The sequence below is a fragment of the Sapajus apella genome, unplaced genomic scaffold, assembly GCF_009761245.1.
Source record: "Sapajus apella isolate SASKATOON/1434 unplaced genomic scaffold, GSC_monkey_1.0 scaffold39, whole genome shotgun sequence".
NCBI lineage: Eukaryota > Metazoa > Chordata > Mammalia > Primates > Cebidae > Sapajus > Sapajus apella.
In genome coordinates this window covers 871,163-891,130 of record NW_022436979.1, presented here as the reverse complement: position 1 = coordinate 891,130, position 19,968 = coordinate 871,163, and the positions used below count along the sequence as shown (strand labels likewise).

Genomic DNA, 19,968 nt, shown 5'->3' with positions numbered 1-19,968 from the left:
CTTATACATGTGCAATGAGAATGGACACCTCAAATCCCAAGCAATCATAGTGACATAAACAACTGAAGAAATTTGTTCACTAAATTTCACACTTAAAACTACCTTACTTGTAAAGTTTCTTTACGTAACTTTCTATAGTGTGTGCAAAGAAGAAAAAAATTCTTCTTTATATAGACTGTATGATAACTGTGCAAAAGATAATATTCTCTGAAGTAGGCTGATTTAAAGATAGAAGTCTTTTGTAAGAGTGTTTAGGTAAGTGATTGGTTGATGAAGAAATAATATATTATTTAAAGGAGCTTAAAGTATTTTACTATACTACCAGATTTTTACTTCATGTTTTGGATGAATGCTACAACAACCAACGTGTATGAGTGAGAAACAACCTGTGTGGACCTAGACATAGATTGTCATCAACATTGGTATTAACATGGAGTCTCAAACAGTCATTCACATCTAATATCTTCTTAGAATTAGCTTTTTTTCCCTATATATTTCATATGATTTCACTATTGCTATGCAGAGTGTTTTTGGTATTTGCTTGCTTTCCTTGCTTTCTTTTTTTATTTCTCTTTCTTTTCTTTTCTTTTCTTTTTTCTTTTCTTTTCTTTTCTTTTCTTTTTTCTTTTTTGAGATGGAGTCTTGATCTGTCACCAGGCTGGAATGCAATGGTGCAATCTCAGCTCACTGCAACCTCCACCTTCTGGGTTTAAATGATTCTCCTGCCTCAGCCTCCCAAGTAGCTGGAATTACAGGCACACACCACCATGCCTGGCTAATTTTTTGTATTTTTAGTAGAGACAGGGTTTCACTATGTTGGTCAGACTAGTCTTGAACTCCTGATCTTGTGATCTGCCCACCTCAGACTCCCAAACTCCTGGGATTATACGCATGAGAAACCATGCCCAGCTGGGATCTGTATTTTAAAATTCTAAAAGAAGTAATTTTGAATTAGTCACTAATAAGTCAAGCCAGTGCTCTAAAACACAGGCAATAAAACAAATAATGACATGCAGACAGAGATGTTATTTGCTGGCTTTCTTGGGAAATGAATTTTTATGATGGAATCATAAACTTCGAAAAATGGGTGTTATCTATGAAATTTGTCATACTTGGTGCATCCAGTTATAATAAAGATGCCTTCATTTTTCCTTTCTGTGTACATGACAATGTGTTGAATTTCAGTTTATCTCTCTTTAAAATAAAATACTATATGAGAGTCTTCCAAACAATTAATGATACAGGATTGATTTGCTTTAATTTTCAGAGATATTTTTAACCTACTAACTTAAAAAATATTGTATTTATCAGGCAGGGATAAGCTTATGACATTATATCTAATATTTATGAAGAATGTCCTATTTTGAGTCACTACTGCAAGTGTTGGTATATATTAATTAATTTACCATTATAACCCTACAAGGTAGATTAGAAAGTTAAGATATTAAAAGAAGCTAAGCTTCTGCTCAGGTTATAGTCCCACAGTATGGCAGTGTAGGGATTTCGATTCAGTCAGTCTGAACCCCCAACCCTGTTTCCTAGTTGCTATGCAATATTACCACACCTATGATAACACTAACAAGAAATAATGGCATACTGATGATATTTTGAAGTTTATGCTTTAAAAATGTACATTTACTTGAACAAACATTAGAAATGAAGTATGCTTTATTTCTATATGTTAAAATAATATTTTGTAGACTATCAGATATGGAGTTTTGAGTTCTTCAACCATGTATACTTAATAAACATGTAAGAGTTTTGTATCAAAAAAAAATAGAACAAAAATTAGATGGAGGTGTGTATTTGTTTTTGGCTTTGGGTCAAATTAACCAACACAGTTTTAGATCACAGTGAGGAGTGAGCAAAATAATCCTATTTTCATCTAGCTCTGAGTAAGAAAGTGTGTATCAGCTAGACAGAAAAGACTTGAGACATGTCCATTTCTAGCTTCCTGTTTTTTTCTGTTGACAGACCCTTCTTCCAGTAACATTTTCAAAAGCTGAACAGTGTGTTGAACATGAAATCATTTAAAAGGCTTTTCATGAGTGTTTATAATTTTTAATTTACCATGTTTTTCACTGAGTTATGGACATCTATATTATATCAATATAAGGTTTTTTGGTCCTATTTCCTTGCAAGAGGTTTGCATGTTTCCTTAAATAAGTGAAGAAAAAGTTACCTTGTCATTGTATTTTTATACTGTTATTTATACTTTTTAAAGGATTCATCTATCCATTTTAGGTTATCTTTTACTTCCATTTCCATAGAATGCACCATAAAGCAAGCTGAAATTAAAGTACCACTAATGGCAATGTTAATTAATATTTTATAATATGAAGGGTATAACTACTCAGCACAAAATTCCTTTTTATACATATGCATACATATGCACACACATAAATACATACATAAACATGTAGATTACATATTTACACATGGACAGACACATTTGCACTTGCAGACTTGCTTCTAGGTAAAATCAACTGATTGTTTATATGCATCCAATCTACCTTTTGGTTTAACTGTGACATATTTTTTATTTCATTTGTTTCTTTTAATCAATAATTTGTCCAGTTTGTTTATTTTTTTACCACTAAAACAGTAAGAGTTTTGGGGAAGTAAAATGTTTTCAAATAAGCTTAAGTAAAAACCATTCTATTTTGATGGTGATAAATCTGCTGCAAAATGAAGTAAATCACGCCAATACTGGCAATCAATTGGTCTGGAAATCTCCACACTGATTGTTCTGAGCTATTATTCCTCTTCATTAGTGCAGCTAATCATAAGTTAACATGGCAGACATTAACTGAGAAATGGTTTTGATGAGGAAATACATCTTCAACAAGGTATAAAAATGCACATGCCTTGCTATATTTACTGTGATAAATAAACTCAAGGGAAATATCTCTAAGTATATGAACCTACGTAATACATGATAAAGCTTTTCAACAATTTAATAAGTGATTTAGATAAATATGCTATAGCTTTCAAAATAAATGTACACATCTTTCCATTCACTGTTAAATCTCTCTTGTTTGTAAACATATTTTAATATTGGTGTGTAGCAGATACATGAGTAAGATTTCTAGCAGTGAATCCTTATCAGCGTTCAGAGAATCTGTTTGAACCAAGGTGCCCTATCTACAAGGATCACTTTTTATTTAAACGTTATTTTCCCCAGCATATGATAAATATCATAAATCTCTAGGTGTCCTGAGGTGAAAGATTTAGAAGAAAAATATGCTTTCTATGTTTTCATAACTTCACTATCCAAAGGAGCTTTGGGTTGCTCTACTTGGTGTCTACCATGCCAGTAAATTAAATAAGAACAAATCTGTTTCATTTTTTGATGTGTTTCTCCTGCTCCTGCACAATTTTGGGGATCTGGAATTAGGGGCAAGAAGCAGCTGTGGCTTAGATCAGCACCCTTCTGTCTTTTCTCAGCAGTTTTGTTATATCCTAGTAAGTTAAAAGGAATGTGCCACACACTAAGTTCCAAGTTATGGGTCCTTTTAATTAGCTAGTGACCAAGAGACGGCTAATGATCAAAGTTCTCTCGGCCCCAAGTAAGGGGTTTGATTATCTTTTATACCTTATTTTAAGTAGGGGAGGGGTACCTAACTGAAGCAGAATTTTACAGAAGCAGAAAAGCAGGTTAAAGGAAGGGGCTGCGGGCACAGGTGGTTTCCATACAATTCAATGATCAAAGGAAATAGGAGTGATCAGGCTCTTCTCACACAATGATTAAAGAGAAACATTTTTTTTTTTTTTTTTTTTTTGAGATGGAGTTTCACTCATGTTACCCAGGCTGGAGTGCAATGGCGCAATCTCGGCTCACCGCAACCTGCGCCTCCCGGGTTCAGGCAATTCTCCTGCCTCAGCCTCCTGAGTAGCTGGGATTACAGGCACGCGCCACCATGCCCAGCTAATTTTTTGTATTTTTAGTAGAGACGGGGTTTCACCATGTTGACCAGGATTGTCTCGATCTCTTGACCTTGTGATCCACCCGCCTCGGCCTCCCAAAGTGGTGGGATTACAGGCTTGAGCCACCGCGCCCGGCCACATTTTTTTTTTATAATAGCAGGGGGGAGGTATGCCAAGCAGGATGCAGTACAATGGTTACAAGTATTAAGAACAGCATGCTTCAATACTTCTAAGTGCAGCATGACCCAGTTATGCACCCAAAGGGGCTGTGGTCAGGAGGGGGAAGCCAGGTTGGAGTTTACAGCTAAGATGGAGTCAGTGATGTTAGCTCAGGGTAAGTTATTACATTCCCCACTTGTGCTTTGGGGGAGTGAAAGCATTGACTCCTCAATTATAACAAGGGGGTTATAGGGGATCCTGAGATATATGAGTTTAACAGAATTTATGCCCTGCCTTATAAAAGTAAGGAGCCAGTTTAATAGGCAGGGTCCAAAGATTAAGCCTAACAGGAGAAGGAGAGGAGGTTCCCCCTAGCCCAATTCCTAAGGTAGTTAACCATGGGCTCCAGTTAAACATGTTTTGGAACCATGTGACATCCTTCTCTCATTCTCATTGGTGTCTATCTAAATTTTCCTGGACCTTTTGGAGGGTGTCTTTTATGACTCCAGACTTATTAGCATAAAAACAACAGCTTTCTCCCAATACTGCACATAAACCTCCTTGGGAGAGGAATACTAAATATAAGCGTTGGTGATTTTGGAGAACTGCCTCTGCTAAGGATTCTACTTGGGCATGTAACATCTTTATGGCAGACTAGATGTTTCTTAAATCAGCGTCTACTTGTTGAGCTGGAGACCTTAGTCCAGTTTCTCCCCGGACCAGAGTCGCAGTGCCAATGGCCACTGATCCAGCTATGCTGAGACCAGCTAGGACAGACACAATGAGGGGGACACCTCGACGAAACCTGGAGTGTAGCCCCAGAGAAGCGAGGAGGTGTCATCCTTCTGATCTGCTGTACACATAGACCTGGGGAAGCACGTGAACCAACACACATAGGACAGGTCCAGGTTCAGTCCCATTGATGCAGCCAGTGAGACCTGAAGTGCAGGCCAGTCAGGTATTGTTGGATGCATTGTAGGAGACTGAAGAGTTTAAGGTAGTAAGTAGAGAATATTTACAGGTAGCCTGAAAAGGAGAATTAGACAGTTTATACCCATTGCTAATTAGGGAGCTGGCATTTCCAGCAATGTCCCCTAGCATAAGGGAAGAGGGGAGCATCTAGCAGGTCAAAGGACTGGAGTTGAGAGGGGCCACAACTTCTACTCCAATATAGTATGGGGGTTTTGCCTTCAGGCACAGCCAGCAATCCTGAGCCAATTTAGACTGGGTGTTATTAAGGAGGAGACACACTCTATTTAGTATGGACATTAGGCTGGGTTGGAGATGCTCGCTTTGGAGCTAAGACTGGCAAAGAGGCTGTTGAACTAGCTGATTCTGGTGAACTGACCAAGCTGACTTGGTTAGAGTGTAGACAAAACATAGTGTCACCCAGATAAGTTAGGGGACTGATTGACTTAGGTGAGTGCAAGGGGACTAGAAGCTTCTTTTGGATGGTGAACATGGATCCAAGGTCAAAACCTGTCATATACAGTCTAAATCCCCAACATGCCATAATACCAATGAACCAAATGGGGCCATGGATGGTTAAGACAATAGGGTTGCAATTCCTCTTATAACACCGCCAAGGGCAAGACCCATGGGCAATGGAGAGAGTGGAGGACAGAGTAACACAAGACCAGTAAGAGCAGAAGAATTCATAACTTTGTTGGCATTCAATGTCTTTATGGTCTTTTGGACATATGTAGAAGTCAATTGACTGAAGCCTTTGTTCAGCCTCACCTGATTCTCCACATCCGGTGTACCTGTGTCCAAATCCTTCAGCAAGGTCGAGACCACCAAGAGGAAGATGGAGCTTTTCCTCATGTGTTAAATCCCAACTTGGGGAGTAAGAATTTGTAAACAAAGCACACATATCAAACTTAAGAAGGACCCAATTAGAAGTACCTTCTTCCCAGGGGGTATTTGTGAGCACTCACCCATTTCTAAAATCAGGAGAAAAAAGTAGATGGGGGCAGAGGGCATGACTGGAGGAAACAGACAGACGGAGAAGAGGGTAGTAGGAATTATCTGGGGGGTTCTACCTGACTTAGACGCAACATTAAGGGACCTGAGCCAGGCTGTGAGACCCATGTTTCTTATGGATGTTTACTGGCCTCCTTGATGCGTGCGTAGTGAATCCAAGCAGGAATACCATCAACCTTCAGAGCTGTCGGGGTGGTGAGGAGGACAGTGTGAGGCCCTTTCCAGGCAGGGGTGAGTCCTTCCTTTTGGAACCTTTAGACATACACCAGGTCACAAGGTCGGAAGGGGTAGCAGGGTCCAGTCAGATCAGGAACTGGATAAGTGTTTGCTCCCCAAACAAGTGGCTGGATGATGTCCTGAATCTGTTGGAGAGACTGAAAGTACTCTAACAGATTTGCCGGGGATATTTCTGCCAAAAGAGCATCCTTTAACCTGGGTGGTATAGGAGGTGCCCTTCCATATATGATTTCGAAAGGAGAGAACCCAGTCTTATAGGGAGTGCATCTTACTCTAAGGAGGGCTAAAGGAAGGAGATTTGCCCAACCCTCACCGGTTTCCAAGATTAATTTTCCAAGAGCACTTTTTAAGATCTGATTCATGCATTCTACCTGTCCAGAGCTCTGGGGCCGTCAGGCACAATGGAGCTTCCATTGAATGTTCAATGCCTTGCTGACTGATTGAGCTATGGATGAGGTGAAGGCTGGCTCATTATGAGACCCTATGGCAAATGGCAGCCCATGTCGAGGGATGATCTCATTGAGCAAGAATTTAACCACAGTAAAGGCAGTCTCATTTAAGGTGACAAATGCCTCAGTCCATCCAGAAAAAGTGTCTACCATCACCAGGAGATACTTATATCCCGCCTGGTGTGGCTTTATTTCAGTGAAGTCTATTTCCCATCTTTCTCCTGTACTACATCCTCAAATATGGCGGCACAGTCCAGGTTTTGGGCCTTGTCTGGCCTTTACCTGTGCACATGCTGTGCATTGGGAGGCTGCAAGGTTAGTCAAATCTTGAAGGTGGGAAATTTTAAACTGGCTTCTTAGAAGCTGGTCCAGTTTTATTCCCTCTAGATAAGTGGAAGAATGGAGGTGACCAACCAAGGCCTCTCTAAGGGTCCGGGCAAGAAAATTCTTGAATCTGGGAGAACCCACCCTCTGTCCCAGTTTTTACTGGTCTGAAGATCCAATGCTTTTTTTTCTTTTTCCAGAGAGTAGACTGGATGGTTGGGTAACTCAGTCTGTGGGAAAGATACAGTGGATAATTGAGTTAACGGGGTAACCGGAAGTTGGGCTGCCTCTTGGGCAGCAGAACCCTTTGGTTCCCTCAGGCAACAGCTGTATTTTCCTTTTGATGTCCTTTGCAGTGGATTACGCCACCTGCAGGGGAAGCCAAACTGCCTCCAGTAATGCCAGGATTTCTTCTTTGTTTTTGATCGTTTTTCCAGCCTAGGTGAGAAGCCCGTGCTCTTGGTAAATAGCTCATAAATGTGCACAGTTGCAAAGGCATACCTTCTGTTGGTGTAAATGTTGATGTGTTTATTCTTACACCATTGGAGGGCCTGAGTGAGAACAATTAACTCAGCCTTTTGCGCTGATGTTTTGGCCACCAGAGCCTGGGCCCACACAATGTCAATTTCCGTGGTGACAGCTGCCCCAGCCTTTTGCACTCCCTGTTTGACGAAACTGCTGCCATCAGTAAACACGGTAGCATCAACCTTCTCCGCAGGGGCATTCTGGATGTCCAGGCGGCCAGTCTTCAGAGTTGCCAACAATTCCTAGCAATCAGACTGGTGTGGTCAGGTCTGGATCAGGTAAAAGAGTGGCTGGATGTAATCACCTGGTGGGGGAGAAAGTTAAACGCGGCTGATCTAACAGCAGGCTTTGGTATTGTGGTATGCAAGGCATTTGACATCCACTTTCCAGAGGCACTGCACAGCAATGTCTCAATGGCATGAGGAGCTGCGAGGGTCAAGTTCTGACCTATAGTTAATTTGTCAGCTTCCTGGACTAGACTTGCAGTTGCTGCCATGGCTCACAGACAGCTTGGCCATCCAGAGCCCACAGGATCAAGCCTCTTGAACAAATAGGCCACTGGGCAGTGCCATGGCCCCAGGGTTTGCGTGAGTACCCCCTCAGCGACCCGCTTTCTTGAACAAACAGGTGAAATGGTTTTGAGATATTTGGGAGGGCTATAGCAGGGGCCTCAGTCAGTGCCTTTTTTAGGTTTTGGAAAGCTTGCTTTCCCGTGTCAGTCCAAACCAGTGAGCCATTCCCACCTCTAGCCATGTACATAGGCTTGGCAATTTCTGCAAAACCCAGTATCCACAGGTGGCAATATCCCATGGCCCCCAAAACGTCACGTACCTGTCTCTTGGTGGTAGGAGTGGGGAAATGCAGGATTGCCAGTTTTCGAACATTGGCAAGTGCCCTTTTTTCTCTGTTTATTTCGTACCCCAGGTAAGAAACCTTGGAAAGACAAAGTTGGGCCTTTTTGGCAGAGACCCTATTCCCAAGTTCCTGAAGGAGGTAAAGCAAGTATTTAGTACATTGCAGGTAGCTGTCAGTAGTTTTGGTAGCCAATAACAAATCGTCTACGTATTGAAGGATGGGTGGCTCAGAAGCGTGTTAAGTCCTGCTGGAAGGCCTCCCCAAAAAGAATGGGGGAGTTGTGGAACCCCTGGGGCAACCGAGTCCAAGTAAGCTGGATGGTATCACCCAAACCAGGATCTGCCCATTCAAAAGCAAAAATTGCCTGGCTTTTGGGGGCCAGAAGGATGGCAAAGAAGGCATCCTTTAAATCAAGGACTGTGTATACAGTATGTTCTAGCGGGAGCAGGCTAAGGAGACTATAGATTGGGCACAGTTGGATGGACTGTGACTGTCTGCTTATTGACTTCTCACAAATCCTGTACTGGCTGGTAATCATTTGTCCCAGACTTTTGGACTGGCAAAAATGGCAGACTGGCAAGGCGTGAGTATATGGGCTTGTAATAGCCATTTAATGTAAGGGTTGATTCCCTCTTAAGCTTGCTGGCTACAGAGTATTGTTTTACCTGAACTGGCCAAGTGGTGGCCAGAAGTTCTACAACTACTGGTGAGTGGTGTTTCGCCAGTCTGGGAGGATTTGACTCTGCCCAGACTCAGGGGAAAAGAGTTTGTAGATTCTGTAGGAGGGGGTTAAACTCATTTTCCACCAGTTGCAAGGAGGGGGTTAAGAGATACTCCTCTGACAAGGGGGCAGTTAGTAGGAGCTGAGCAGTGGGAGGTGTTGTGGTCTACATTGTGAGGTGGGCTTGATTTGCTGAGGAGATAGATGCCTGTAACTTATGGAGTAGGTCTCATCTGAGGAAGGGGAAAGGACATTCTGGCATTACAAGAAACATATGGGTTAATCTCTTTTCACCCAAATTTACTTCCTGAAAATGGGTAAATGGATATTCCTATATAGGTCCCGTGGCACTGTGCATGGCAATCTTTCGGTTGGAGATGCTACCCAAAGGGGCTTGTAATACAGAATGCTCTGCTCCAGTGTCAACTAGGAAATGTACTGCTGGCCTCCACTGTAGCAGTAACCTTGGGCTCCCAGGGGCTGAGGGGCAGGGAGCCCCAGCCCCATCAGTCTTCCTCCAACTCTCTGGCTTTCGGAAGGGTGAGAACTTTCCCTTTCAGCCTTTTTGGACATTTCTTCTTCCAGTGTTCCTGTTTTTTGCAGTAGGCACACTGATTCTGTAGTAAAGGCATTTTTCCCTTTTTCTTGCGGGGGTCTGAGGTTTTTGACTTGGGCCTTTCCCCAGTGTAACTTTTCTACAGAGGGCTGTACTTTTGTTTCCCGAATTGCAGCTACTATGATTTTTGCCTGTCTCTGTGATGCCTTTTTACTTGCCAAAGCAATCTGTTTCTGTTTTTCTTGTTCTTGATTGTCATAAATTTTTTGGGCTATGTCTAGGAGCTGGGAAATGTTCATTCCAACAAATCCCTCAAGAATTTGCAACTTTCTACAAATATCTGGGGCTGCTTGGACCACAAATGCTAAATTAATGGCACTTCTATTTTCGGTAGCCACTGCATCAAATGGTATATAAGTTTGATAAGCTTACTGGAGGCACTCTACAAATGCTCCAGGGGACTCATCAGGCCCCTGGACAACTTCCAATCTCTTAGATAAATTCATTGGCTTTTGAGTGGCTCCCTTAATACCTGCTAGAAGATACTGGTGAAACTTGTCCAAAGCTCTCCTCCCTCCTGCAGTGTTTGGGTCCCAATTTGGCTGATTAGAGGGGAAAACCTCCTTAAACTGGTTTTGTTCCTCCTCTTCTGGCCTACCTGCTGAGGCGAGAAAAACTTTCTAGCCTCCCTACGAATGTGGTTCCTTTCTTCAGTGGTATGGAGGCTTAGAAGAAGCTGCTGGAAGTCATTCCAAGTGGGTTGGTGAGTTTGAAACACAAACTCCACCAGTACAGTCAGGACCTGGGATTTCTCAGAAAATGTGGGTTTTGATGTTTCCAGTGGTACAGGTCAGAAGTAGAAAAGGAAATATAGGCCATAAATGGGCCAGCTTGCCTGCTGCCTGGTGGGGGTAGTGCCTCTCTTAGTGGAAGCAGCGGAGCAACCTCCTCTGCCTGGGGCTGCAACCTAGAGGCTATGGGCTAAGGATCTGTGGAAACTGGCTGTTCAGGGGATGGTAGTTGAGGAGAGGCCACAGGGGACAAAGCTGAAGAGACAGAAGGGTATCCAAAGGGATGTGAAGGTGAGGGCAGTGGAGGATTGTAAGGTGGAGGCAATGGAAGAGAACTGTCTTCCTCTTCTGAAGTGGGCAACACAGGAGGAAGGGAGGGAACCGTGGGTTTGGGCAAAGGAGAGATTTGGCTTAGAAGGACCCTGGATGAGGGATGGTAAGCAGTGCAGGATTGTAGCCAAGGAGGGGGATTCTGGACTAAGTCCAGCCATTAGTCAATACTGGGAAACTGATCAGGGTGCCCAGATGTTCTGATAACAACTTCCCATGCTGCCTGTAGCGTTTTAGAATCCAGTGACCTGGCTGGGGGCCATCCCATTCCAAACTTTGGCCATTCCACTTCACAGAGAGTTTGGAGCCTGCCTTTTGTAAAGCGGACTCTGTACTCTCCTGAAAAACCTGAGATAAAATTATTCAACGTGCATTGGAGGAGTGTAGAGGGTCGAGAAGAGGCAGAACCCATTATGTGAAGTAGTGAGGGAGACAAGTTTTTCATGGAACAACACTTAACCTCCTTCTGACAGAAAAGACAAGCTTGGGGAGACCAGCCCAAGCAACAAATGAGGGAGATGAGGCACTGAGGTAGATAAATGATTGTAGTTATTTAAAAAGACAGACAATGAGAGGGGAGTCCCGTATTGGGAACTCTCAGATGCCCTCCTGGCCGCTCCTCTTACGGGGACGTCAGTGCCTCTTGACACAGACAGTTCGGTATAAACCCCTGACTCAGATCAAAACTATTCCAACTCAGAAAAACTAGCCTGATGCTGTCATTAGGCCATATGAGGTCACCACAGAACCACAGTTGGGGCCTACTCAGACTCTGTAGCTTTCTCTGTGGAGCCACAAACTGAATACTTAGACACAAGCCTCTAAGGTCCCCATGCACGCACACATGGACTTAGAGGTTATTACAGTCTTTTTACACTTTGCAAACAGTTTAAACCCTGAACTTTTTTTTGTCTTCTTTGTAAATATTTCAAATTAAACAGAAACCAGGGACTCCATTCTCCAGTGTCCGGCAGTAGCGACAGAGTCCAGAGGATGTCCTCATCAGGGCTTAACCCCTCTAAATCAGACAGAAGGACAGAACCCATGACCCTGGACACCCGGAGTCCAAAAAGCAGAGAGAACCAGGAACTCTAGACCCTCAGAGTTCAAAAAGAGAACAGAATCAGGAACCATAGACACCCAGAGTTCAAAAATCAGAACCAAGGACTCTTCCAGAGTCCAAAAATGAGAACCAGGACCAGGGATTCTGGGGCACCCAGAGCCCAAGGTCACAGAAATCACCGTAGCCAATTCCAGCCTCCCAGTAATTGGGTGATCCCTGTAACTTCCAAAAATAACCAGATCAGGCCTGACTTACCTTCTCTGCGGAGCAGAACCAGGGACTCTGAAGAATAATTTGGTGGAGTGTGCTGGGAGTTGATCTGCCCTCCTCTGGCAAGGGGTGGTGTTTGGGGCCCCGGAATATCACAGGAGGTGCCTCCCCTGGACCTCCAAATGTTATATCCTAGTTAGTGAAAAGGAATGTGCCACACACTAAGTTCCAAATTAAGAGTCCTTTGAATGAGTTGGCAACTGAGAGATGGCTAATGCTCAAAGTTCTTTCGCCCCAAGGAAGGGGCTTGATTATCTTTTATACGTTATTTTAGGTAGGGGAGGGGCACCTAACTTAAGCAGAAGTTTACAGAAGCAGAATGCAGGTTAGAGGAAGGGGCTCCGGGCACAAGTGGTTTCTGTACAATTCAATGATCAAAGAAAATGGGGTGATCAGGCCCTTCTCACACAATGATCAAAGGGAAACATTTTTCTTATAAAAGCAGGGGAGAGATATGCCAAGCAGAATGCGGTTACAAGCATTAAGAACAGTATGCTTCAATGCTTCTAAGTGCAGCATGACCCAGTTATGCACCCAAAGGTGCTGTGGTCAGGAGGGGTAAGCCAGGTTGGAGTTTACAGCTAAGATGGAGCCAGTGATGTTAGCCCAGGGTAGGTTATTACAGTTACATTGTCTGCTTTATTCTTAAATCAGAGCCTATCAGGGAAGAGCAGCCTAACTCCTCCTGGTTCATTGGATGACAAGTTTTTTTGTTTTTGTTTTTGTGATGGAGTCTGAATGCAGTGGCCCAATCTCAGCTCACTGCAACCTCTGACTCCTGGGTTCAAGAAATTCTCCTGCCTCAGCCTCCCAAGTAGTTTGGATTACAGGCACCCACCACCACTCCCAGCTAATTTTTATATTTTTAGTTGAGATGGGGTTTCAATGTGTTGCCCAGGCTGGTCTCAAACTCCTGACCTCAAATGATCTGCCCCTTGGCCTATCAAAGTGCTCGATTACAAGCCTGAGCTACAGTGTCTGGCCAAGATCAGATAATTCAGTGAAAGTTGCTGAAGGCGAGGTATGTGAGGAAACAATTTTTTTTTTTTTTGAGACAAAGTCTCAATCTATGGACCAGGCTGGAGTGCAATGGTGCAAACTCAGCCCACTGCAGCCTCCACTTCCTGGGTTCAAGCGATTCTTTTGCCTCAGCCTCTTGAGTAGCTGGGATTACAGGTGTGTGACAGGACACCCAACTAATTTTTGTATTTTTAGTAGAGATGGGTTTTCACCATGTTAACTATGATAGTCTCCATCTCCTGACCTCGTGATCCACCCACCTTCGCCTCCCAAAGTGCTGGTTTTACATGCGTGAGCCACTGTGCCTGGCTGGAAACTCTTTCTAAACTCAAGCAGCTCAGATAGTCTAGCTATGAGTGATAGATACATGGCAGCTAAACTTATAACTAGAGGAAGCATCTGGCAAGGAACAGAGGGTCAGGGATGGGGTATAGTGAGGGAAAAATAACCAGCTCTTTGGAGGGGCAGTCATGTGTTTAGCCATGTACTTACCCATTGTATGTATGTTTTCAGAATCATTTCTTAGAGCTTTATCTCATTCCCATAATTTTTTCCATTCATTTGCAAAATGTCTCATATAATAACAGTCACAGCCTGATATGTCCTTTTGCAATCAGTGTTTGGCTACAAAGGAAGAGCTGTTGAGATTTCAACTGGAGCTTTTATTTCCTTCAATGAATAGAGTTGTTCATAGTATTATGGGTGTAATTATTTCTGAAACCGAAAAAGACTAGTGCTTGAGGAAATGCATCAAAACTTGGCCTCCTCTTCTGAAAATACATTATTGTACTTTCTGAGGAATAGTTATGTAGATTAGACAAGATCGATAATGGCTGTCTTCCAGTTGCCTTTCATTTTTACTTGTTTACATGAGTATCATTTTTTTTTATGTTTTCAGATGGCATTTATCGATAGTATTCTGAAACAATAGAAGGATCTGATCCATGCTTCACAATATGGGCATGGTGGTATCATAATACTACTTTGTTTAAGAGCTTGGGGACTTTGGGCATTTTTCCAGTGGAAAAAATGGTGTTCCCAGAATTGAAATTCAGTGGAGGCAACATGCAAGGATGATTACATGATTACAGCATTTCCCGAAACTGATCTCAGTCATTTAGAAATGTAAATTGTGAGCCTTTATTCGATTGAATCATTAGTTGATTAATTCACACGAATTGATTTAGGATTTTTGAATATTTTGGACAAGTTTCCTGCTAAGATATTCAACTTCTAAAGTTGTATCAACTTATATCCTACATTGGTTGGATCATCCATATTGGCAACTGTAGATAATAGAAGTCCTTTGTATCCCTGAGGAAAACCTGCTAAGAAATTATGTTCAACCCAGAAACCAACAGTAAATACTCATTTACTCTGTGTCAGATTTAGTACCTAAGAACTACATAGGGCCTCTAAATGAGAAACTTATTCCATTACCCAGTTCTTACTTCTTTATACTGTGATGGTGTATTACTTGTTTTACACCATAGCTTATAAAACATAGGACCAAAAATCTTAAATTGTGTTCTATACCAAATGAAGATACATGTTCCATAAAATAAGAAATACTATGTAAAGGTCTATATTTTTAATTCATAAGGTAAAATCAAGATTAATATATAATACTTGATTAGCTTCATATCATGTTAGCCTACACTGGTGGACAAGAAGGCAAATTGTATCTATTTTCCATGTCCTTATGTGGTATTAAATTTTAAATCAAATAGATGTAGCAGGAAACTAATCAGATTCATTTTGAAGGCGTTCCATGACTTAAGAAACAATATTCTTTACAAACCAACCCTGACTTTCAGGAAGTGAAATGAAAATGGCAGAATTTATCTGAAGCTCTGCAATCTAGAAACAGAACCACTGCTCTTTTGACAGGTGCCATCTCAGTGGAATCACTGGAAAGTCCAGATTGCCTGGCACACTGGTAAGCAATGATTCGGGGTCAGGTCAGAATCAGGGTTGGCTCGTGAGAAGTTGTTAAACAACATGTCGAATGTTAAATGTCAACCTTCACTCTAAACTCTGCCTGTTCCGAGCATCGAATGAAGACTTTGTCAGGTTTTCTCATGGCCGCCTGATTTTTGGTAGTCTATGGAAGAAGAGAGTTTGAAAGTTGTTGCATACTGTTAATGATTTTCCACCCATTTCCTGCCTGAAATACCAAGACTGTTTATGGAGAGTATCTTTAATAAAGCTGGATATAGTTTGACTTTCAAAAAAATAAAAGAAACCATGTTCTTATCTCAAGCCTCGTTAATCTAACAAAGTAAGACGTATTATGAAGATTGAATAAACTCTGGACATATATAGAAAGTCATACTTTTATCAGGAAGTCTCTACTGGCTAGAGAAGTGATTCTCAGTCCTGGCTGTGCATGAGAATTACTTCACATTCATTTAAAAAGTAGAGTTGCAGGACTCCATATTTGGGTGCCCTTCCACACTCTCATGGAAGCCTGTCTTCCCCTCCTAAACTCCATCTCTCTCTCTATTCCCTTCCACTCAGTGTGGAAACTGCTTTCCGTCCTGGATTCCATCTTTCTGGATTCTCTCACTCAGTATGAGAGGAGCTTTCCTTCTCTGGTTTTCTCTCTCTGGGAACCCTTCTCAGTCAGCATGAGCTGCTTTTCTTTCTCTCACTCAGTGCAAGAGTTAGCCGTTTCTCTCTCCTCCTGTTTATCTGTTTAAATGAATCATTTTCTACAAACAAAAAAGTGGAGTTGCCTAGGCTTGATCCCTAAATGCTTCATTTAATTAATCCGGAGCAGAATCTGGGCACCTGATATGTGTGCTTATGCTTGTTTTGTTTTTGTTTTGTGTGTGTGTGTGTGTGTCTTTTACTTTTTAAAAATATTGCCTTAAAATATATATAATATTTACCATTTTAACCATTTTTAGGAATATAGTTCAGTGGCATTAGGTACATTCACATTGTTTTGCACTCATTATAATTATCAACTCCAGAACCTTTTCATCTTCCCATTAAGGGCTGTCTTCAGTTATTGCATATGAACTGAAATTCTACATGCATGAGGCAGTAACTCCCATTTTCCCTCACCCAGCACTTGATGACCCCCATGATGCTTTCTGTTTGTTTGAATTTGACTTCTCCAGGCATCTCCTGTAAGTGGAATCATACAATCTGTGTCCTTTTGTGATTTGCTTATCTCACTTAGTGTGATGTCTTCAAGGCTCAGCCATGTTGTGGCATGTGACAGAATTTCCCACCTTTTTAAGACTGACTATGATTTCATTGTATGTATATCCCACATTTTGTTTCCCTATTTATCTATTCATAGACATGTAAGTTATGTCCAGCTTTTGGCTATTGTTAGTAATGCTTCTATGAACGTGTGTGTCTAAGTATGCTTGGGTCTCTGCTTTCACTTCTCTTGGTTATGTGCCTGGGAATGGAATTGCTGGATCATATGGTAATTGCATTTATTTGAGAAACCACCATATTGTTCTTGATAGCAACTGCATAATTTTATATTTCCACAGGCAATGCACAGTGTTCCAATTTTTCCACATCCTTATCAACATTTTTTATTAAAATCTATCCTAATGGTTGTGAATATGGTTGGGTTTTAAACTCCAAAATTTGTTGTTTTATGCAGGTACAGTAGAGAATCATAAGATACTAGCAATGGCTTATCAAAATAATTCCTTTCTGTTGTTTCATTTGGTGGTACTGAGAATTTTCTGTTGAAAGAGCTCTTCTTTTGAAAACAGCCCAGATTGTCAGAGCATTTTAACTAACCTATTCACTTTTTCAGACCTGGTGCCAGAAGCAGGTACCAGAGGGCTTTGAGAATGAATTGAGGGAAGCAAGGAAACCCCCAAAGAAAAATCATTGCCTCCATTGAACAAACACCACTTATATGCCAAGTATTTTATAGAAGACACTTACACTACCTTCAAAAGTAGATACAAAGCTAGTAAGTGGCGTAGCAGAGGTTTGGAATTTTTTATTGGTGGTTTGGAAGGACATTTACTTTTTATTATGAAATCCTGATTTATAATCAGCTTACCTGGTTTATTTCTCAAATGAGATTACACTCTTTTAACGAGAAGACATGGTGGGAATCACAGAGGTGAACAAAGGGAGTGAAAGGGTCAGTCATTTGTCAAATGTGGAATCATATTTGGAATTGTTCCACAACAGAGGATATGAGGTGTTTGTAACTTGTATTCTAATTTTTAGAATCCAGAAATATAGTTTTTTAAGCAGACTACCTCCAGTATCTGATATTTGTAAATGATCTTTGGATAAATTGAGCGTTCATCTAATAATACGTCACTTAATATCTAGATTTTAGAGCTTAATTTTCTGAATCTAATGAATATTCTACACTAAATATTATAAAAATCTTTTCTCAGGTCAAAATACATCTATTTTCACTGCTCCTCAAACTGACTAATGGCCCATGTAAAAATGAAGTGATATAATCTGGGTTTGTATTTCAGAATCCTGATTGAGACCCCAGTGACATTAGTGTGTTTCTTTGCTTTCACATAAACCCTTTAAAAGTTCCACATTTAATCAACCTATACTTCACTTCCGGCTTTTAGACAGTGTACTTTGTTTTGTGAAGAAGCTGATATCCTAAAGAATTTGAATTTTGCTAATATTGTGCCCAGTTTACTTATAAATATTTTATAATTCAGTTTTGAATCTTTTTTACAAGTAAGAAGGGAAATAACTCAAAGACAATAAAAATCTCAAAGGTGTTCGAACCCAGGAAGTGGAGGTTGCAGTAAAAAGAAATCACGCCATTGTATTCCAGCCTGGGTGACAAGAGTGAAACTCTGTCTTAAAAAAAAGGAAAGGAAAAGAAAACTTTCCTTGAACTGCATTGGAATATCCTGTGCTTCTATCTTTGCATATCTGATTATATCCATAAGTTTAGGATTTAACTTTTATATGAAAAGAAGATAAGTGATTATTCAGTTAACAAATTATATTTTTATTGTTCAACTACCAGTAATTCTTAAAAGTAAACAAATACTTTTACATAAATACCTCTTCCCAACCTATATATCTATCATTATTTATCCATATGCCGTGATTATTGTGTAATTAATTGTGCTAAAATTATAAGGATAAATAAATGAATAAATAAAAATACAATGACCACTCGATTCTTCAATCACAGTTATATTGTGATTGCATCTAATTGGAGCCTTCCGCTTAATCAGAAATGAATTAATATGGCCTTAGATTTAGAAACTTATAAAATTATCTTCACTAAAACAAGTTTCCCTCTATTACATATTTTCCTCCATGGAACTATTCTGTTATAATTTATGTAGTGGCTGAAAATATCTTTTTCTAAGGCATTTGTTATGGAAGGAAATAGTATTTCCTGAGCTGTTGAAGTTTCTACGTATGTTCAGTTTTATACAGTTGTCAAGATCTTCCAATTTTCCTATCATCTGTATAACAAAATACTATGTAATAATATATATTAAGCATGTCTGGTTTTCTCTGACACTTATTTTAAAACAATATAAAATCATGCACATAATACTTTCACTTTTTAAAGATATCACACACTACTTTGTTTTTTCCTTTTGTAAGTTGCCTAATAAACTCATATGTAAACTCTAGACTAATGCTTGCTTATGTGATCTTATATGTCTAAAAATATGATGAATTGAATGTATTTACTTCTATTAGTGAATAGGAGATTTTTTTAGACAATATAATTAATATATAATTATTTCAGGAAATTGTCTCTTACTTGCTTTAAGATAATGTCTAGTATTTGTATACACTTCCTATAACTTTATAAAGGAAATCATATATATGGAGCTCAGGAATAGTTCTACTTAACATGAGATTACAGATGCACATCACCGCACCTGGCTAAATTTTGTGTTATGTAGAAATGATCTTTTGCCATTTTGACCAGGCTGGTCTCGAACTCCTGACCTCAAGTTATCCACTGGCCTAGGGCTCCCAGCGTGCTGGGATTACAGGGTTGAGCCATTGCTGTAGGCCTAATTATTTTCAACTACCACTTAGCCTTCTCATTTAGTTTTGATTATTATAGAATAGTTAGTAAAGAGAGTGGAAACTTCAGTAATAACAAATATTAAAATCCCAATGGAAGTATCATTATCTGACTGCCAAAGTTAGAATCTAAATTTTTATAGTGTCTTAAGTTTAGTCAGTAATGTTAAATGAGTTGGCAAGCTTCATAAACCAACCAATCCAATAATTCCAACATAAGCCATGAATTCATATTATGTGTTTTTCTTGGTGGCTTATTTTAGGAAATTCATACAATTATTTAAAAGTCATAGTTTGGCCTTTGAAAAACATAAAAGTTTATGACTAGTTATCAATCAATATGAACTTACATGTTTTGCTTCATAGAGTTGTTAGAATACATCTTCAGTCAAAAGGAAAATAGTACCTTTCCTGATTTTTTAATCTTTAACTTTCTACTTAGCATAACTTCTCTCTATTCAAATTATTTTTAGAGTTACCTTACTGTTAAAATACTCATTAAATGTTACAGGCAGTTACATTTATGACAAGATGTTATCTATCAAATTCCAGCTCTGCTCTCCTTATGAAGATGCCTCTTCAGACTGTGAATGCATTCTCTTTTAAGCCCACCATACTTAGCTGCAGGAATGCCTGCTTTAGAATTTACTTGGTCTTTGTTTTGTGAGAGTTAATGTGCCTTCTTGATTGATATCATGAGCTCATCAAATTCCCAGCACATAGGTATA

General features: G+C 40.3%; 1 protein-coding gene across 6 annotated transcripts in view; it reads left to right on the top strand.

The window, feature by feature from the left end:
• The window catches only part of SPOCK3 (SPARC (osteonectin), cwcv and kazal like domains proteoglycan 3), a 539,501-nt gene that overhangs the window by 190,077 nt on the left and 329,456 nt on the right, over window positions 1-19,968 (top strand). The gene's annotated exons all lie outside the window — the stretch shown is intronic.